This window comes from Saccopteryx leptura, chromosome 10, assembly GCF_036850995.1.
Source record: "Saccopteryx leptura isolate mSacLep1 chromosome 10, mSacLep1_pri_phased_curated, whole genome shotgun sequence".
NCBI lineage: Eukaryota > Metazoa > Chordata > Mammalia > Chiroptera > Emballonuridae > Saccopteryx > Saccopteryx leptura.
In genome coordinates, this window is record NC_089512.1 from 78,068,560 (window position 1) to 78,084,079 (window position 15,520).

A 15,520-nucleotide genomic window follows, 5' to 3' on the forward strand; every position below is an offset into this window, starting at 1 on the left:
TATATGGAATTTCAGAAATGATTTTTCCTACTCCTTAAAGAATCATCTTGATACTACCTTTGACTGTCTCAAGTCCACAAATATGTTTAAAAGATAGAAATCTGAAAAATAGAGGACACAGTAAAAGCTGAATGTCATGACTAAAATACTTAAATTTTGAAGCAATTTTATAATGTATATTCAAAATTTTTTCTATTTATTTTTGGCTTAAAATATTTCTCCTTAATACCAGTCACACTGTTGAATACTCAAAGACCACAGGAATAAAAGAATTGGCATTCACATTTTATTTTTAAAATTAAATTAGTGTTATTTCAATGACATACCCAATACATGGTAAAAAAAAAAAAAAAAAGTCCAGAAGTTCTGAACAGTGTGAAGTAGAATAAGATACCACTACCACCTGTCTCATCTCTTTCCCCCAATCATTGTTCACGTCACTTGGGGTGCTTTCAGAAGTTCTCTCCACAAGCCCAAATCAGGTCCACAATCTCTTAGCTGCAATTCTGAAATTCAAAAGCTCTGAAAACCAAAAGGCTAATCTGATATGGGCTATTTTTAGTGTTTGTTTATCCTATGTATATTTTGTTGCAGAAATATTAAAGTTTGATTGCAGAATGCTCTTCCAAGACTGCTTTAGGAGAGTTATACATACATATTATAGGTGTATATTACCTTTCTAAAAAACAAAACCAAAAATTATTAATTTCCAAAACACCTGTCCCAAAAATTTTGGATGAGTGATACAAACTTCAATAATTCTGTGTGTACCACAGTCTTCATATTTACACAAACAGATTATACTCTATATACTGTCTGGCAAATACAATTATGAAACTTCTTCCCTTAAGACCTTACTGTGGATCTACACAATCATGCTTCTTGTTACCTTTGACCTCATTTCCCATGACTTTCCTCTCATTCTTTTGCAACATAAGCAGCCTTGTTATTTTGCCACCATATCTTTATATTTACTGTTGCCTCTGTCTGGAAGAATCATCCAAAGATTTCTTCATTGGTGGTCCCCTCACTTCACTGAGACTTTGTTCTAATGGCCATCTCCTAAGAGGCCTTTCTGACCACCCTATCTGAAGTAAGACCACCCATCATTCTCTAGCCCCTCACTCTGCTTTTTTTTTTCCACAGAATTTCTCAACACCCATGATATCCTATAAGTTTGGATATTAAGTTTGTATTCTGTACCAGAAGTTCCATGAAAGTAGGACTTTTTTTTTTTTAATTTAGAGAAAGAAGGGGAGACAGAGACAGACTTCCGCATGTGCCCTGGTCAGGATCCACCCAGCAAGCCCACTAGGGGGCCATGCTCTGCCCATCTGGGGCCCTTACTATGTTGCAACTGAAGCCATTTTTTAGCGCCTGAGATGGAGGCCATGACACCAGAGCCAACTCGCTCCAACCGAGCCTTGGTTGCAGGAGGGGAGGAGAAGAGAGAGATAGAGAGAAGTGAGAGGGGGAGGTGTGGGAAAGCAGGTGGACGCTTCTCCTGTGTGTCCTGACTGGGAATTGAACCTGAGAAATCCACAGGCCAGGCCAACGCTCTACTACTGAGCCAACCGACCAGGGGAAAGTAGAATTTTTTAAACCTTTTTTTAATTAAAATTTTTTATTTATTGTGTTAACATGAATTCAAGTGTCCCACTCAATCTAATAGTCTCAACCCCCCAACAACATGCTCCCCATTACATCCCCCTTGTTTCCTACCCCCTGACTCCCTCCCCCTTCCCTTGGGATTTGCTGTCCTGTTATCTGTATCTATGTGTTATGTATATATAGTTTCACTAATCTCTTCACCTTCTCTGATCCCATCCCCTCAGTGCTCTTCCCTTGGACAGCTGTCCCTCTGCTCCCTGTGACCCCGCCTTTGCCTCTATTTTATTCCTCAGTTTACTTTGTTCATTAGATTCCACATATAAGTAAGAATATATGAAATTTTTCTTTCTCTTCCTGACTTATTTCACTTAGCATAATAATCTCCAGGTCCATCCATGCCATTGCAAAAGGTAAGATTTCTTTCTTTTTCGTGGCTGCATAATATTCCATTTGTGTAGATATACCACTGCTTTTTAATTCACTCGTCCACTGATAGACACTTGGACTGTTTCCAGACCATGGCTATGGTAAACAATGTTGCAATGACCATGGAGATGCATATCTTCTTTGAATCTGTGTTTTGGGATTCTTAGGATATATTCCTAAAAGTGGGACAGCTGGGTCAAAAGGCAGTTCCATTTTTAAGGTTTTTTTTTTAAATTCATTTATTAAATTTAATGCAGTGACATTGATAAATCAGGGTACATATGTTGAAAGAAAACATCTCTAGATTATTTTGACATTTGATTGTGCTGTGTACTGCTCCCCCAAAGTTAAATTGTCTTCTGTCACCTTCTATCTGGTTTTCTTTGTGACCCTCCCCTCCCCCAACCACTCTCTCCTTCTTCGCCCCATCCCCCCTCCCCCCTCCCCCCACCCCCACCCCTGTTGCCATCACATTCTTGTTCATGTCTCTGAGTCTCATTTTTATGTCCCTTCTATGTATGGATTCATATAGTTCTTAGTTTTTTTCTGATTTACTTATTTCACTCCGTATAATGTTATCAAAGTCCATCCATGTTATTGTAAAGGATCTGATGTCATAATTTCTTATGGCTGAGTAGTATTCCATAGTATATATGTACCAAAGCTTTTTAATCCACTCGTCCTCTGATGGACACTTGGGCTGTTTCCAGATCTTTGCTATTGTGAACAATGCTGCCACAAATTTGGGGGTGCATTTCTCCTATTGGAGTCGTTCCATGGTGTCCTTGGGGTATATTCCTAAAAGTGGATAGCTGGGTCAAAAGGCAGTTCGATTTTCAGTTTTTTGAGGAATCTCCATACTGTTTTTCACAGTGGCTGCACCAGTCTGCATTCCCACCAGCAGTGCAGGAGGGTTCCCTTTTCTCCACATCCTCGCCAGCACTTATTCTGTGTTGTTTTGTTGATAAGCGCCATTCTGGCTGGTGTGAGGTGATATCTCATTGTGCTTTTAATTTGCACTTCTCTAATGATTAGTGATGTTGAGCATTTTTTCATATGCCTATTGGCCATCTGTATGTCCTCTTTGGAGAAGTGTCTATTCATCTCTTTTGCCCATTTTTGGATTGGATTGTTTGTCTTCCTGGTGTTGAGATTTACAAGTTCTTTATAAATTTTGGTTATTAACCCCTTATCAGATGTATAGTCAAATATATTCTCCCATTGTGTAGTTTGTCTTTTTCTTCTGTTCTTGTTGTCTTTAGCTGTGCAAAAGCTTTTTAGTTTAATATAGTCCCACTTGTTTATCGTGTCTTTTATTTCACTTCCATGTGGAGATAAATCACCAAATATATTGCTCCAAGAGATGTCGGAGAGCTTACTGCCCATGTTTTATTCTAAGATACTTATGGTTTCACGGCCTACATTTAAGTCTTTTATCCATTTTGAGTTTATTTTTGTGAGTGGTGTAAGCTGGTGATCTAGTTTCATTTTTTTGCAGGTAGCTGTCCAATTTTCCCAACACCATTTGTTAAAGAGGCTGTCTTTACTCCATTGTATTTCCTTACGTCCTTTGTCAAATATCAGTTGTCCATAGAGCTGTGGGTTTATTTCTGGATTCTCTGTTCTGTTCCATTGATCTATAGGCTTGTTCTTATGCCAGTACCAGGCTCTTTTGAGTACAATGGCCTTGTAGTGTAACTTGATATCAGGAAGTGTGATACCTCCCACTTTATTCTTCTTTTTTAAGATTGCTGAGGCTATTCGTGTTCTCTTTTGGTTCCATATAAATTTTTGGAATATGTGGTCTATATCTTTGAAGTATGTCATTGGTACTTTAATTGGTATTGCATTGAATTTATAGATTGCTTTGGGTAAAATAGACATTTTAATGATGTTTATTCTTCCTAACCATGAGCACGGTATATGCTTCCACTTGTTTGTATCTTCCTTGATTTCTTTTATCAATGTTTTGTAATTTTCCGAGTACAAGTCTTTAGTCTCCTTAGTTAAGTTTACTCCTAGGTACTTTATTTTTTTGGTTGTAATAGTGAAGGGGATTGTTTCCTTAATTTCTCTTTCTGACTGTTCATTGTTGGTGTATAAAAATGCAAATGATTTCTGAGTATTGATTTTATATCCTGCCACTTTGCTGAATTCATTTATCAGGTCCAGTAGCTTTTTCACTGAGACTTTAGGGTTTTCTATATACACTATCATATCATCTGCAAATAATGATAGTTTTACTTCTTCATTTCCAACTTGAATGCCTTTTATTTCTTCTTCCTGTCTGATTGCTGTGGCTAGGACTTCCAGAACTATGTTAAATAAGAGTGGTGAAAGGGGGCACCCCTGCCTTGTTCCTGATCTTAAGGGGATTGCTTTTAATTTTTGCCCATTGAGTATGATGTTGGCTGTGGGTTTCACATAGATGGCTTTTATCATGTTGAGGTATGTTCCCTGTATTCCAACTTTGATGAGAGTTTTGATCATGAATGGGTGCTGGATTTTATCAAATGCTTTTTCTGTATCTATTGAAATTGTCATATGGTTTTTCTCCTTCTTTTTGTTTATGTGATGAATCACATTGATTGATTTATGAATATTGTACCAGCCTTGCCTCCCCAGAATAAATCCCACTTGATCATGATGTATGATTTTTTCCATATATTGTTGAATCCGGTTTGCTAATATTTTGTTGAGGATTTTGGCATCAGAGATATTGGCCTATAATTTTCTTTCTTTGTGTTGTCTTTGCCTGGTTTTAGAATCAGAATTATGCTCACCTCATAAAAGGAGCTTGGAAGTCTTCCTTCCTCTTGAATTTTTTGAAATAGTTTGAGAAGGATAGGAGTTAGTTCTTCTTTGAATATTTGGTAGAAATTCATTGTGAAGCCATCGGACCCCAGACTTTTCTTTGTTGGGAGGTTTTGATAACTCTTTCGATTTCATTTGTTGTAATCAGTCTGTTTAGGTTTTCTGATTCTTCCAGATTGATTTTTGGAAGATTGTATGTTTCAAGGAATTTTTCCATTTCATCTAGGTTGTCTAGTTTTTTGGCATACAGTTCTTCATAGTATTTTCTTACAATATTTTGTATTTCTGTTGTGTCAGTTGTTATTTCTCCTCTCTCATTTCTAATTTTATTTATTTGAGTCCTCTCTCTCTTTTTCTTGGTGAGTCTTCTTAAAGGTTCATCAATCTTGTTTACCTTTTCAAAGAACCAGCTCCTAGTTTCATTGATCCTCTGTATTGTTTCTTCAGCTTCTATGTCATTTATTTCTGCTCTGATATTTATTATTTCCTTCCTTCTACTACATTTGGGCTTTACTTGCTGTTCTTTTCTAATTCTTTTAGATGCAGGGTTAAGTTGTTTATTTGAGCTTTTTCTAGCTTCTGAAAGTGTGCCTGTAGTGCTATGAACTTCCCTCTCAGTACTGCTTTCGCTGTGTCCCATAAATTTTGAGTTGTTGTTTGCTCATTGTCATTCGTTTCTAGGAATTTTTTTATTTCTTCTTTGATCTCATTCTTAATCCATTCATTATTTAACAACCTGCTATTTAGTTTCCATCTGTTTGAGAATTTTTGAGCTTTTCTGTTGTGGTTCATTTCTCGTTTCATGCCATTGTGATCGGAGAAAATGCTTGATATGATTTCAATCTTCTTAAATTTGTTGAGAGCACTTTAGTGCCCTAACATGTGGTCTCTCCTAGAGAATGTACCATGAGCACTTGAAAAGAATGTATATTCTACTGCTTTAGGGTGAAAGGTTCTGAAGATATCTATTAAATCAAGTTGATCTAGTGTTTCCAATAAGTCTGCTGTTTCTTTGTTAATTTTTATTCTTGGGGATCTATCTAGTGATGTTAGTGGGGTATTGAAATCCCCTACTATTATAGTATTGCTGTTGATCTCGCCCTTTAAATCCATCAAAGTCTGCTTTATATATTTGGGTGCTCCTATATTAGGTGCATAGAAATTTATAATAGTTATATCTTCCTGTTGGATTACTCCCTTTATCATTATGTAGTGGCCTTCTTTATCTCTTACTATATCCTTTGTTTTAAAGTCCAATTTGTCTGTTATAAGTATTGCTACCCCGGCTTTTTTTTTCATTTCCATTTGCATGAAATGTTTTTTTCCATCCTTTTACCTTCAATCTATGTGTATCTTTTGTTCTAAGGTGTGTCTCTTATAGACAGCATATGTATGGGTCCTGTTTTCTTATCCATGCAGCTACCCTATGTCTTTCGATTGGATCATTTAATCCATTTATGTTTTAGGTTATTATTGATATGTAGTTGTTTATTGCCATTTTCTTCTTTAAAGGTGTATTCCTTTTTTGCTATATTCTTTTCCCACTTTGATTTGTTTACAACAGGCCCCTTAACATTTTTTGCAGCATTGGTTTGGTTGTAATGAATTCCTTGAGTTGTTTTTTGTCTGGGAAGCTTTTTATTTCTCCTTTGATTTTAAACGAAAGCCTTGCTGGATAAAGTAGTCTTGGTTGTAGGTTCTTGTTCTGCATTACTTTGAATATTTCTTGCCATTCCCTTCTGGCCTCAAGTGTTTCTGTTGAGAAGTTGGATGTCATCTTTATGGGGACTCTTTTGTAGGTGATAACTTTTTTTTCTCTTGCAGCTTTTAATATTTTCTCTTTATCGCTTAGCTTTGGTATTTTAAATATGATGTGTCTTGGTGTAGGTTTCTTTGGATTTCTCCTTATTGGAGTCCTCTGTGCTTTTTGGACTTTTGAGAGTTTCTCTTGCATTAATTTAGGGAAGTTTTCAGCTATGATATGATTGAACAAAGTCTCTATCCCTTGTTCTTTTTCTTCTTCTTCAGGGACCCCTATGATGCGGATGTTATTTCTCTTCATGTTGTCACAGAGCTCTCTAAGGGTTTCCTCTGACTTTTTGAGTCTCTTTTCTTTTTCTTCTCTGCTTTTATGCCTTAATTCCAGTTGTCCTCCAACTTGCTGATTCGATCCTCAGCTCTATCTATCCTGTTTTTAATTCCTTCCATTGTGGTCTTTATTTCTGATATTCTATTTGTCATCTCTGACTGATTCTTTTTTATACTTGCTATTTCTTTATTTAGGTGTCCATAATGACCATCCATTGTTGTTCTAAGATCCCTAAGCATCCTTACAATATTTTGAACTCTGCATCTGGAAGTTTGATTATTTCCATATCACTCAGTTAATCTCTTGTGGTTTCATTTGGATTGCACTTCTTTGTCTTCTCATTGTTTGTTTTTGGGTGTTTTATTTGTAGAGTTGGTTGAGTCTAGGCTTGGTGTTGTCTGCCTCCAGTTTTCAGTTGTGTTATTTCTAGGTCTTCTTGGGTTGGTATCAGCTGTTATCTGTAATCCATTTCCAGATTTGGGCAGCTTTGAAGTCTTGATTTGTTTGTTTTCTTAACAGGTGATAATCTTTTTACTGATCTCAGCAGGGGGCTTCCTTGAAACTGTATCCAGGAATGTGATGGGTGTAACCTGAGACTCTGAAGGCCTTTTTAGCCAATTAATCTCTCTGGGGGCAGGGTGTTTTCTCAGCTTCAGTAGGGGGAGGTGTATCTCAGATCTCCATGGAGACTTGAGTTACTGCCCCTCCTCCCCACTTCTTGTTTTCAGCTTTGTCTTGTTGTGCTGATTGGAGCTGGATAGATGTCCGGAGATCTCTGATCCGGAAGCAATTCAGTTCTGTTTTTTGAAAGGTTCAGTCCCTCCCCCAGCTATGGCTGCCTCCAGCACAGATGAGTCAGCTTTTTTAGGTCATCTCCTTCATTCCTTAGCCCCTCACAGTCTGTCCCTCTCTCTTTCTTTTCCACTTGGGAGATAAGCTGGTCTTTTCAACCCCCCTCGCTTTCTGGTTGCCAGGCTAGTGGCTATGAGCAGTAGTTTCTGCTCTTTTCCCTTGTGTGAGATCCCCTTTGGGCTCTCAGCCTCACCCCCCCTCCTTTCCTGTAAGCAGGAGAGATTCATGTGCTCCCTACCAGGTTTGTTGTGGCTTCTTCTTTGCTCCTTGGTTTTTGAGAGCTGTTCTTGTAGTTCAGAGTTGGTTTTTCATGCTAATTTTTCTCAAATTGATTTGTATTCCAGTTTGGTGGTGAGAGCTGGGCATTTGTGCATTTGCCTACTCCGCTGCCATCTTTTCAGTCCTCTCACTCTTCTTCTTGTGAGGCTCGGCACTGGCCGTGCAGGCTCCGTGGCCCCATTTTCAAGTTTTTGAGGAAACATCATACTATTTTCCACAATGGCTGCCAAGTCTGCATTCCCACCAGCAGTGCAGGAGGATTTCTTTTTCTCCACACCCTCTCAGCACTTGTGTATTGATTTGTTCATGAAAGCCATTCTGACAGGTGTGAGGTGGTATCTCATTGCAGTTTTAATTTGTAATTCTCTGATGATTAGTGAAGTTGAACATTTTTTCATATGCCTATTGGCCATTCAATAGTCTGAAAGTGTCTATTCAGTTCCTTTGCTCATTTTTCAATTGGATTGTTTGTCTTCCTGGTGTTGAGTTTTAGAAGTTCTTTATAAATTTTTGTTATTAAACCCTTATCAGATGTAGTGGTGAATATGTTCTTCCATTTTGTGGGATTTCTCATTATTTTGTTCATGGTGTCTTTTGCTGTGCAAAAGCTTTTTAGTTTGAAATAGTTCCATCTGTTTATTTTGTGCTTCATTTCACTTTCCTGTGAAGATATATTGGCAAAAATATTGCTACGAGAGATATTGGAGAGTTTACTTCCTATGTTTTTTCCAAGATGTTTATGGTTTCTCGACTTACATTTAAGTCTTTTATCCATTTTGAGTTTGTTTTATGAATGGTGTATGCTGGTGATCTAGTTTATTTTATTTTATTTTATTTTTTTGCATGTACCTGTCCAAATTTCCCAGCACCATTTATTAAAGAGACTGTCTTTACTCCATTGTATGCCCTTGTGCCTCTTTTGTCAAATATCAATTGTCCATGAAGGTGCGGGTCTATTTCTGGGTTCTCTGTTATGTTCCATTGATCTATATGCCTGTTCTCATGCCAGTACCAGGCTGTTTTGGTTACAATGGACTTGTAGTATAACTTGACATCAGAAGTCTGATACCTCCCACTTTGTTCTTTATTTTTAAGATTAATGAGGCTATTTGGGATTCATTTGTTTGTTTGTTTGTTTTTGGTTCCTTATAAGTTTTTGGAATATTTGTTTTAGATCTGTGAAGTATGCCATTGGTATTTTAATAGGAATCACATTGAATCTATAGATTGCTTTGGGTAGCATGGGCATTTTAATGATGTTAATTCTTTCTATTTATGGGCTCAGTATACGCTTTCACTTGTTTGGATCTTCCTTGATTTCTTTATTCAATGTCGTATAATTTTCCAACTACAAGTCTTTTACTTACCTGGTTAAATTCATTCCAAAGTACTTTATATTTTTTGTTGCAATAGTGAAGAGGATTGTTTTCTTAATTTCTCTTTCTGACAGTTTATTGTTGGTGTATAAAAATACCACTGATTTCTGAGTATTCATTTTATATCCTGCCACCTTGCTGAATTCATTTATCAGGTCTAGTTTTTTTGACTGAGACTTTAGGGTTTTCTGTGTACAGTATCATGTCGTCAGCAAATAATGACAGTTTCATTTCTTCTTTTCTGATTTGGATGCCTTTTATTTCTTCTTCTTGTCTGATTGCTGTGACCAGGACTTCCAGAACTATGTTGAATAAGAGTGGTGAAAGGGAGCACCCCTGTCTTGTTCCTGATCTTAAGGGAATTGCTTTTAATTTTTGCCCATTGAGTATCATTTTGGCTACTGGTTTGTCATATATAGCTTTTATTATGTTGAGGTATGTTCCCTGTATTCCCACATTGCTGAGACTTTTTATCATAAATGGATGCTAGATTTTATCAAATGCTCTTTCTGCATTTATTGATATAATGATGTGATTTTTATTCTTCATTTTGTTTTTGTGATGAATCACATTTATTGATTTCTGAATATTGTACCAGCCTTGCCTCCCTGAGATAAATCTCACTTGACCATAATGTATGATCTTTTTAATGTATTTCTGGATCCAGTTTGCTAATATTTTGTTGAGAATTTTAGCATCTATGTTCATCAGGAATATTGGCCTATAGTTTTTTTTTCTTTGTAGTGTCTTTACCTGGTTTTGGAATGAAGATAATGCTTGCCCATGAGTGTAGAATTTTTTTTAATTAAGTGAAAACAGGGAGGCAGAGAGATAGACTCCTGTATGTGCTCCAACTGGGATCCATCCACAAGCCCCCTATGGGGTGATTCTCTGCCCATTTGGGGTGTTATTCTGTTGCTTGGCAACTGAGCTTTTTTTAGCACCTGAGGTTGAAGTGACAGAGCTATCCTCAGCACCCAGCCATCTCACTCAAGTCAATTGTGCCATGGTTGTGGGAGTGGGGGTGAGAGAGAGAGGGAAAGAAAGAGGAGGGAAGGGTGGAAAAGCAGATGGTCACTTCTCCTGTGTGTCCTGTCTGGGACTTGAACCCAGGACTTCCTCATTCCTGGCCAATGCTCTACCACTGAGCCAACTGGCCAGGGCTGAGCGTAGGAATTTTTTATGACTTACTGACTGCTGCATCTGTAGTACCTAGAATAATGGCTGACACACAGTTGGTGTTTGATAAATATTCATTGAATGCATTTTTCCTTTGCCTCAAAGTTAAGCAATTCAGTTGATAGAAGGCTCTCAATTGCTCTTATGGCAAATTAAGAAGCATGGTTATGAAATCTTCATGAACTGCCATGGGACACTGCCAGCCTCTTCTTCCTCTATTCTATTTTACTCTAGGTTGTGGACTAATAATTCTACCTCATCTGAGCTCTGGCACTTGCTCTGTGCTGTTCCCTCGGCCTAGAACTCTCTTTCTCCTCCACTGTAGGTAGTAAAATTGCCTCATTCTGGCATTGACTTCTATGCTATTACACTGATTTGTTCACCTTTTTACTTGTTTATGGTCTTCATGACAGTACAGTAGTAGGGACTATGTCTGAGTCATTGGTAAGAACCAGCATCAAGTACAGTGGTTGGCCTAGCATAACCCTCAATACATGAAAAACTGAGCTGAATTGAAGTTACATCCCATTCTGCACTAAGTCCTCTACTAAAGAAATATATTTTTTAATTTTTGGAAATGCTTTTAATGGGTCTTCCTCTGAATGATGAAATGCCTTTAAAGCTGCAGAAATCAGGCAATGTTTTTAGAAGCTTAATTTCTTGAAAGAGAGTGATGAAAAAAATGTAGCTTATCTCTGAGCCACCCTAGTGAGATCACAGCTTAGACACTGAGCTTAGTTTTATACACTTATATTCTAGGTAACTGGATGATGATTGCAAAAGATGGCAGTAAGAAGAATTAAGTGTGATTATTTATGAGACATAGTTAAAAGAAGACAGCATGCATATGCTCACTAACTATAGAAAATAGACCAATCTCTAAATACACGATGAACAAATCCATCCAAGGGCTACATTTAACAAAGAACAACAAAGGGATAAATAAGATTAGAGAATAAGAAAAAGGGAAAAATTTAGAAAATTTTCAGTATATTTTGAGATGGTCAATTTTCCAATAATAGCCAAAAAGCTGAATAATTATGGGCTGAGAAATTTGTGAAGGAGGCTGGAGCATTTGGCTACAGCTAAATTTTCCAACCTTTTTTTACACCTTGAATTGCAAAAAAAATTTCATATTAGATGTGACTTTTTTGGTTAAATAAATATGCCCAAGATTCTTGTCTGAAAGTATGGATTATGACCTATAATCAGCAGCAGAGATGAATTATGCAGAGGATTGGACTCTTTGCCCTCTAAGGCCATGGGTTTTGAAATTCTGTTTCCATGGTAAAGTAAGTCCTGTGTGCTTGAAGAAGATGCTGTTGGGAGTCTATGGCTGTAACTAAAGCAGAAGAGTGTGTGCCCATCAAGCTTTCCACACATCAGGATGATCCCAAGCTTTGTGATAATAATGGGAGGTAATTGCCAGGCAATTTTTGTTTCTTTAGTTTATGACACAGCTGAATGTAATGAGGGGTACAAATGTCAGGCCCTCCTACTACTGTTTGCTTTTTTTTTGTCCACACATAGTCATTCATTGACCATATATTTATAGAGTACCTACTATCAAATTAAAAAAAAACAAAGGTCTTGATTTTATGGAGTTTAGGTTTTATTTGGAGAAGACAGGTGATAAACAAAAAGACAAATAAATGGTGATTATAATTTCAAGTAAAGCTGTTTGCTATGAAGAACTGCTATAATGACACAACCACCGAATCTTTCACAAAACCATCTTCTAGGTCTTAATACTGTCTGGATCCTGGCCAGAGGCAGATTTAATGGCGGGCACACTGGGCATATGCCCTAGGCCCTGACTTCTGAAGGGCCCTACAAAACCCCAACTTTACAATTTTTTATAATGTAAGGGGCCCCCAATATTTTCTTCTGTGCCCGAGACCTCAACTGAGCTTAATCCGCCTCTGATCCTGGCCAGGTAGCTCAAATGGTTAGAGCATCATTCTGATATGCCAAGGTTGTGGGTCCGATACCCAGTCAGGGCACATACAACAAACAACCAATGAATGCATAAATAAATGGAAAAACAAATCGATGTTTCTCCCTCTCACTCTTCTCCTCCCTCTCTAAAATTGGTACATTAAAAAAAGAACAGTTTGTGCACTTAATGCTCATTTCTCAAGAATCCCAAGTCCTTTACTTGCATTTCTTCAATATCATGAAATGAACACAAATATTTTCTTTAGCAATATTTCTTTAAATTCCCTTCCCTCCTTTTTTTGATCTCCTTGCTCCTCTCTATAACAAACCCCAGTCTCACCAGAGCCTCTCCTTAAGTCCCTGAAGAGTTCATATTTCCCAGTGTAAAAGAGACTTTTGTTTTAGTTTTTGTTTAGTTTGTGTGTCTTAGTGTGGATTTTAAAAATATTATCCATCTTAATTGCTCACATAATGAATCATATAATGTGGTAGGCTGCTTACTTTTTTGGTATGTATTTAACATTTTTTACTTATTTTTTTAAGATTTTATTTATTGGCCTTGGCTGGTGACTCAGTGGATAGAGTGTCAGCTTGGCATATGGACGTCCTGGGTTCGACTCTTGGTCAGGGCACACAGAAGAAGCAAACATCTGCTTCTCCACCCCTCTCTCTCTTCCTTCTCTCCCTCTTCTCCTCCCACAGCCAGTGGCTTGATTGGTTCAAGCATGGCCCTGAGCACTGAGGATAGCTCCATTGGAATGCATCAGCCTTAGTCCCTAAAAATAGGTTGAGCATCGGCCCCAGATGGGGGTTCCTGGATGGATCCCAGTCTGAGCACATGTGGGAATCTGCCTCACTATCTTCTCTCCTCTCACCTAGAAAGAAAAATTATTTATTGATTTTACAGAGGGTTGGGGAGCAAGAAGTATCAACCCATAGTTGTTTCCCTTTAGTGATTCATTGCCTGCTTGTTGCATTTGTCTTGACCGGACAATCCTGGGGCCTCAAAATGGTGATCTCACCTTTCCAGGCCATGCTCTATCCACTGTGCCATCACAGGCCAGGCTTGACTTATTCTTATTATACTAGTCTTAGTGACCTGAGCTTGTGGTGAACTACAGTCACCTGTAGCAGATACTGTTGGTGCCCTGCCAGTACCCTCCATTCCCTTCAGTACACACCAGCTTGACTTCCAATGGCTGCACCTATAATTTTGGCCATTGAGGCAAGCCTGCTCTCTCATATAGCACAGTGGTCCCCAACCCCCATGCTGTGGACCGGTACTGGTCTGTGGGCCATTTGGTACCGATCCGCAGAAAAAGAATAAATAACATACATTATTTCTGTTTTATTTATATTTAAGTCTGAACAATGTTTTATTTTTAAAAAATGACCAGGTTCCCTCTTTTACATCCGTCTAAGACTCACTCTTGACGCTCGTCTCGGTCACATGATACGTTGCCGCTAAAATTAAACCCATAAACTAGCAAATGAGTGAAAAACAAAATTCCATCGAAAGTTTTTTTGCGAAGTAGAAAAGGGCCAGTGAGGACACAGAAGAAGAACCTATGACCTCGAATAAAAAGAAGGCTTCATTTAACAGACAATACCAGGGGTCCTACTTGAAGTATGGATTTATCGCAACTGGTGATTCTCGCGCACCAAGGCTGCTCTGCATAAGTGGCGACCAGCTAAGGAATGAGGCAATGAAGCCTTTAAAACTGCTTCACCACTTGGAGACCAAGCACCCTACTTTAAAAGACAAGCCTTCTGAGTATTTTGAAAGAAAAAAGCATGAAGAAGGACAGAAACAATAACTGGTGGCCACTACACCAATAAATGCAAGTGCACTGAGAGCATCATCCTTGGTGGCTAATCGTATTGCTAAGGCTAAGAAGCCATTCACCATTGGCGAAGAATTGATCCTTCCAGCCACTAAAGACATTTGCTGTGAACTTCTAGGAGAGGCTGCGGTTAAAAAGATAGCACAGATGACTCTTTTTTTTTTAAATATTTTTTATTTATTAATTTTTTAGAGAGAGAGGAGTGAGAGAGAGAGACAGAGAGAGATAGAAGGGGGAGGAGCAGGAAGCATCAACTCCCATATGTGCCTTGATCAGGCAAGCCCAAGGTTTCGAACCGGCGACCTCAGTGTTCCAGGTCGACGCTTTATCCCACTGCGCCACCACAGGTCAGGCCAGCACAGATGACTCTTTTGGCTACCACCGTCACATAGCACATTGAGGAAATAGCAGAGGACATTGAATCACAATTGTTGAACAGGATTAATAAATCACCGTGGTACACTCTCCAGGTTGATGAATCTACAGATATTGACAACAAGGCAATGCTACTTGTTTATGTGTGTTTTCTTTTTTTTTTTTTTTTTTTTTTTTTCTTTCATTTTTCTGAAGCTGGAAATGGGGAGAGACAGTCAGACAGACTCCCGCATGCGCCCGACCGGGATCCACCCGGCACGCCCACCAGGGGCGACACTCTGCCCACCAGGGGGTGGTGCTCTGCCCATCCTGGGTGTCGCCATGTTGCGACCAGAGCCACTCTAGCGCCTGAGGCAGAGGCCACAGAGCCATCCCCAGCGCCCGGGCCATCTTTGCTCCAATGGAGCCTTGGCTGCGGGAGGGGAAGAGAGAGACAGAGAGGAAAGCGTGGCGGAGGGGTGGAGAAGCAAATGGGCGCTTCTCCTGTTGCCCTGGCCGGGAATCGAACCCGGGTCCTCCACACGCTAGGCCGACGCTCTACCGCTGAGCCAACCGGCCAGGGCCTTATGTGTGTTTTCTTTATCAAGAGGATGTGCATGAGGATATGTTATGTGCACTATCATTGCCAACTAAAACCACAGCCACAGAACTATTTAAATCGCTGGATAACTATATATCAGGAAAACTGAAATGGTCTTTTTGTGTCAGCATATGCACAGATGAAGCTGCTGCCATGA